Here is a 7,294-nt window from a genome sequence, read left to right on the forward strand (position 1 = left end):
TATGATCGGATTTTCATTCAAATAGTACAATTATAAGATTTTAAAATAAACAAAATGTTCTTTTTCGTGGTCTCGATGCTCATTTTCGTTACCGTTAAAATTGGATATTTGCTTTTTTTAACCAAAATAAACTTTATCGATCTCTTATAATATAAAGCATCTTATCGGTACATATCCTTATGTTCAAAATAAAACAGACCACATCAAAATGTGTGTTTTTATTTCTGTAACATTTATCTTACACCTCAAATAATTACCCAAAAGTCTTAATTGATAATCTTTTGCCGCCGAAATCTAGAATGATTTATTTATATTTTTGTACTTACTAAAATTACTATTTTTTCTCGCAATCGAAGTGAAAAATAGAGTTTTCACTACGAGACTAAAAGTCAAGATATAAACCCTCGGATAAATAGACACCCTCGCTAAAGCTCGGGTGGCTAACCACCTCGGATATATATTGGCTTATTTTAGTCCCTCGATAAAAATATGCCTACTATTAAATCTCTAAAAAGTCGAATTATGACGGTTGTCGGAATTCACGCAATTAAAAACAAACACTGATCTAGGTACTTAATAAAAATAATGTTTTTCCATCGTATTTTGACGACTAAGTTTGTATTTATCTTGCTTTCTCAATTAGCTTCGGTAAACTTCGTAAGCTAGTTGAGGAAGGGCGTTTTAAAAAAATTGACTTACCCTTTCTTTTTTTTAAATTTTGGTAAAAATATGGTTTTTCCTACTCAGAATCATGAGCATAATCGATTCCGATAGTTTAAAAAATTGCCCAAAAAAATTCAGTTTTGCGACGTTTTTTTTTCATACACTTAGTATGGGGTATGGCCGTGACAAACTATCATAAAATTTTGTATGAAAAAATAGGGTCATTTTTTTAAACGATCAGAATCGATTGTGCTCTTGAGTCTGAGTAGGAAAAACCATATTTTTTCCAAAAAAAAAAAGATGTTACACTTTTTGAAAACGCCCGAAAGCAAGATAAATTAGTACTTTTCCGACAGGCTCCTAGGATGGCCTTGGCCCATTTAAAAAAAAATACAGTTATGATTAAGTATGTAATAATTAATTAATTCCAGGTGGACTTTTTATGGTCGACTATCTATTGCCTACATGTTTTATTTATCGTCTAATTGACAATTTAAAAGGTTCTAATATATAAAAACCCTTGCGATTCCCGGAGCAAAAGTGCCCATACTGTTGGATAGCTAAATCTTTCAAAAAGTAAATTGTACTTAGTATACTTAGTATTTTTGTATTTAAAAAAATCTTCTTTAGAAAGAACTCAATTTGTGCAACAATAAAGATACATTTGAACAATTTACTTTTTGAAAGATTTAGCTATCTAACAGTATGGGCACTTTTGCTCCGGGAATGGCAAGGGGTTTTTCTGCAACCTAAATTCGGTTTTATACAAAAATCAAATTTGTGCCACACGGCGACACAAAATGACACACCACAACACATTGCAAAAAACGAAATTACGCGACTCACAACACAAAAAGTTACGCTGATCTGGCTTCACCCTATTAGGTAATTAATTACTTATTTAGGTATTTCTCCGTTTATTTAAAACTAGCTGTTTCCCGCGGCTTCGCCTCCGTTACTTTTTTAATTTTGTTTCACACAAACCTTTTCCTGACAATAAAGAACACATAAAAGAATTACCCAATTTGGTGCCGTGTCGTTCGGAAGTTACAATTTAAAGTTAAAAATGAATTATTGAAATGCATACATTTCAATAATTCATTTTTATTTAAGTATAAATATAAAGATTTCTTAGGTGATATAAAGGTGTATATAATTTGCATTAACAATTCTTTTGATCAATATTTTCACAGATTAAGTTTTTTAAACATATTTTAAAAAAAATCCCGCTACTCACGGCAAAGCACGAAAACATAAAATTTACTCACTTTTTTTCACCGGTTTTACCACGAGCTTGCTTCCAATTGATTAACTTACACGCGCATTTCTTAGTACTTAGGTAATATATTTTTTGTTAACAATAAGCAGATTGTTGTATTCCCTACTGAGTGCGTTGATGCGAGTGATTTTTGATTTTCCTGGCAAGTTTTATCCCCCCTAGCATTTCTCATCACTTGTCACGTTCCGACGCCGTGGCTGATATAAGTGAGCAGGCGCACACATATTGCACAATTATTATTGTATATAATAAGTGATAATACTATTAACTGCCCGCGGATTCGTCTGCTTAAAATCTATTTATTGAATGCGAGAAATAAAGGGTGATTCGGGAGACGTGAGCAAGACTACACTCAGTTATAATAATGGATCGTTATCAATCATATTTAAGTAAAACCCCAACACTTAACTGTCGAGTGACAAGACAATGCACTTAGTAAATCCTTACTATTTTAAAGGGGAAAGTGAGTTTGTTTGTTTGTTACGCTTTCCCGCCGTAACTACTGCACCGATTCCCGTGAAATTTTGCAAACGTCATATTAGAAGTCCAGAATAAATAAATATAATTACCAAAAAAGTAAACCGACTCCTTAAAATTAAAAAATAATGAAAAATGGAACCGAAACAAAACAAAAGCTGTCCATTTGGAGCTGGTATCTGACCTCCGAACTGACACCTTTCTCGCATGCTTCATACGCTTTTTTGCACGCAGAAATAAGCCCACACAAGTGTGTTGCCTAACATGTACCAGATTTATATAAGATACTTGAAGGTGTATGTTCTACTGTGTTATGAAAATGTTACCTTAAATACCTAGCTGGTATTATAATTGTATTACTTTGAGAGTGCAAAGTGTTATTAAAAGAAATAAAAAGTGCAAATAAAATCACTCTTTGAGTTTAAAGTCATAGGAATGACATGTTTGGGTTTTTTATTTTTACTTATATGTTTATTGTAGTTTTTTTATTTCTTGTTTACTTACAATAAAATATATTTATATATCTTAATTTTGTATATGTGAGTATATTTGTGTATCATTCCGCGAGTCACAGACGGTTCTGACAGAATATCAGCGCTGCAGGCGTTTAACGCCTCAGCATAATGCTGAGTCAGCGGCCGTTTCACTTTTTGCGAGGACACACAAAATCATTTTTAATTTTTGTATTTCTTTTTTTGTTTATATTGTGTTTGCTGTGTTGTTTTTAGTTGGTTGTATTTGTGTGTCTTTGTGAACGTGAATAAATGTCTTCTATTTCTATTTCTATTTCTATTTATGTTTTGTAAGTTGTTATAAAAAGCTGTTAAGTTGTTATAAGTACTCTAAGTTTATAGTCTTAGAAATGACTGATGTTTAGTTTTTTATGCTTGTCAATGTGTTACATAGTTTGTATGTAATTTAAGAGGTGTATTTGGGGAATTGGTTCATCTTTCGGAAATATTTCATCAACCTAGATTTATATAACTACAGTCCACTTTTATTGTTGTTTATTTCTGTGGGGGGAGCTATGTTGCATGGCAACACCAAAAATGAAAATGTCAGACGCAAATGAACAATATTATAGTGTTACGATTCAGCTCCGGCCTTTTAATTCGTCTCTCTATAAAAAACGGCGCTTGTATTATTTCACGAAAAACTTTTTCACGAACGACTTTATCACGAAAACTTTATCACGAAAAACTTTATCACGAATAGACTTTACCACTAAAGACTTTTTCACGAAAACTTTACCACTAAAGACTTTATCACGAAAACTTAATCACGAACAGACTATATCACGAAAAGACTTTACCACGAACAGACTATATCACGAGAAAACTTTACCACGAAAACTTAATCACGAACAGACTATATCACGAAAAGACTTTACCACGAATAGACTTTATCACGAAAAATGTTTGAAACTTCTTCACGCTGAAACGGCTGGAGGGATTTGGATGAAATTTGGCAAAAAGTTAGTTTATAATCTGGATTAAAACATAGGATACTTTTTATTCCGATATTCCCACGGGATAGGGATAAAATTTCGAAATAACAACCGCTAGGCTTAGATACATGAAATTTGGTATGTAGATAGTTAGACGTCTGGAATAACACGTAGATAACTTTTTGACCCGATATTCCTACGGGATACCCAGGGATAAAATCTCGAAATAACAACCACTGGGCTTAGAGCCATGAAATTTGGTATGTAGGTAGCTGGACCTCTGGAATAACACATAGGTTATTTTTCACTCCGATATTCCCACGGGATAGGGATAAAATTTTGAAATAACAACCGCTAGGCTTAGATACATGAAATTTGGTATGTAGATAGTTAGACGTCTGGAATAACACGTAGATAACTTTTTGACCCGATATTCCTACGGGATACCCAGGGATAAAATCTCGAAAAAACAACCACTGGGCTTAGAGCCATGAAATTTGGTATGTAGGTAGCTGGACCAGTGGAATAACACATAGGTTATTTTTTACTCCGATATTCCCACGGGATAGGGATAAAATTTTGAAATAACAACCGCTAGGCTTAGATACATGAAATTTGGTATGTAGATGCCAAATATGATGTCTGATAATTATAGTTACGGAAATTGGGTCATTAATTGAAAAAAAAAAAATATGAATCCCATTTATTCTCTATCCCATGGGAATGTCGAAAAATCCTGAAAACTGTTTTTAGCTGTTAGTATTATCTATTTGCATTCCAAATTTGAAGTTTCTAATAATTATAGTTACGGAAATAGGGCCATTTTGAAGTGAAAATATAAATCCCATTTATTCCCTATCCCGTAGGAATTTCAAAAAATCCTTTCTTAGTGCGTGACTACACCTATCACGCAATATATATTCCAAATTTCAAGTTTCTAGGCCTAGCGGTTTGGGCTGTGCGTTGATCTATAAGTCAGTCAGTCAGTCAGTCAGTTTGTTATTTTATATATAGGTATAGATGTATTCCATGGAAATGTCAACATGTTTTCATCAAGGTAACAAGAATGTGTCATACATAATAAAACAATAAATATGTAGACTGGTTCCTTGAAAAATGATTTTATATATTTTTTTATCAATTCGTCTAGTATCATAGGTAAGATCCTACCTACATACTATGAGACTTCGGGCTTGGTGGACGCAAAAACGACGCTTGCCTGGCGAATTGCTTACCCTGGCCAAAATTTTCTCGATAATCCAAATTTTCAAAGGGACGACACAATTTGCAAATTAACCGCTGACTCCCTTCTTATCCAGTGTTGTACCGCAGATCGAGCCAGACTTCTAGCAGTAAGAACAAAAGAGGCTGGTTTCTGGCTCCACGCACACCCATCTGCAACCACTGGCACTTTTCTCGACCCCAATACTCGCAGTTTGTTTACGTCTTGGGGTACCGGTCTGCGCTCTACATCGTTGCCCCTGCGGAAGCGATGTAGACCAGCTGGACACCACGGACTCTCCTGCCAGAAGAGCGCGGGCCGTTTCGTGAGACACGCTGCCCTTAGCGACATTATTCGTCGGTCTCTTGCGTCGGATAACGTGCCGGCTCTCTTGGAGCCGTTGGGTATTTTAAGAGACGACGGCAAGAGACCAGACGGTATGTCTTTGATCCCGTGGAGTATGGGAAGGGTTCTGGTGTGGGATGTTCTATGTAGACACACACTAGCCCCTTCGCATCTCCACCGGACCTCCACAAGGGCAGCAGCCGCAGCAGAGGCAGCCGAAACCGCCAAGATAAGCAAATATAGTGGTCTCGGCGCCAAATATAATTTCGTCCCTTTCGGTGTCGAGATCCTTGGTCCGTGGGGCCCAGGAGCAATAAGCCTCTTCAAAGATATTTCGGAGAGGCTTATAGATGCCACCGGTGACCGAAGACCTGGCAGCTACCTCGCTCAAAGAATTAGCCTAGCGATTCAACGAGGAAATGCTGCCAGCATCTTCGGCACAATGCCGCAGGGGCCGTTTTTAGATATAGCTTAGTTTTTAATATAGATTTTAATTTAGTTTTAATATTATTTCTGCTTTTTGGTTTATTTTTATCTTAATAAATTAATTTATTCGACTATCGCAACCAAACATGATTTTTGTTTTTTTAAGATGTTCGAAATCTGAATGTTATTAAAGTGTCGCTTACCGATAAACATTATAATTAGGGGCTGTTTCACCATCCATTGATTAGCGTTAACCGACGGTTAAATGTGACGCCGTCTCCGTCTATTCGAACAAAACAAATAGAGACGGCATCACACCTAACCGCCAGTTAACATTAATCAATGGATGGTGAAACAGCCCCTTAATATTATAATGCAACCACAGATAGAAGTTTCTTAATGAAGGTAGGTCATTTGCTTATCGCGTAGAAAGAGTAACCTATAGAATGCTGGACATATTCCTTTTCATTCGCACAAGAAGAGGAGACCAAATTACTCTATTTAAGTTGTAAAAAAAAGGACTGAGCATGACATTTTTGTCCCTCACCGCGTGTCGGCTATTTCAAGGTTGGCGGATTAATTTGCAAATCAAAGTTTGACATTTGTGTCGCGATCGATGTTTTTTAATCAAATTTTATTACTTTGTCGCAAAATAAAGGCCCTCTTTTACTTATGTGCATTCCGTATGGTTTGACGTGGCATCCGTTGAAAATGGAAAAATGAAATTCAACATTTTACTTTATTGGAGCGATTAGAGCTTTTTTTTATTCAACTGGATGGCAAACGAGCATGTGGGTCTCCTGATGGTAAGAGATCAACACCGCCCATAAACATCTGCAACACCAGGGGTATTGCAGATGCGTTGCAGATGTTTCTTTTGTTTCTTGCCTTGCTTCGGTGTTTCTCCAGGTGACATTTAATCATATAGTGTTTCGTGATAAAATAAGCCATCTCTTATCCATTTTAAATTGTATTTACAAACGTAACCTCAAAACTCAGTGCTGCCATTTATTTCCGAGAATATTACTCTGTACGAGGGGTAAAATAGTCTACTCTAATGATTTTTTTTTAAACGAAAAAGTTTTCATCGGATGAGATTCTAATCCGTATCTCTTGGCTATTCGCGCCGAGTATACTGCCAACTGCCGTGTCAGTACTTAATCACGAAAAACTTTTTCACGAAAACTTTTTCACGAACGACTATCACGAAAAAACTTTATCACGAATGGACTTTATCACGAAAAGACCATATCACGAAAACTATTTCACGAAAACTTTTTCACGAACGACTTTATCACGAAAACTAAATCACGAATAGACTATATCACGAATAGACTTTATCACGAAAAAACTTTATCACGAAAACTATATCACGAATAGACTTTACCACGAATAGACTTTATCACGAAAAATGTTTGAAACTTCTTCACGCTGA

The sequence above is a fragment of the Choristoneura fumiferana genome, chromosome 9, assembly GCF_025370935.1.
Source record: "Choristoneura fumiferana chromosome 9, NRCan_CFum_1, whole genome shotgun sequence".
In the NCBI taxonomy this organism is placed as follows: Eukaryota; Metazoa; Arthropoda; class Insecta; order Lepidoptera; family Tortricidae; genus Choristoneura; species Choristoneura fumiferana.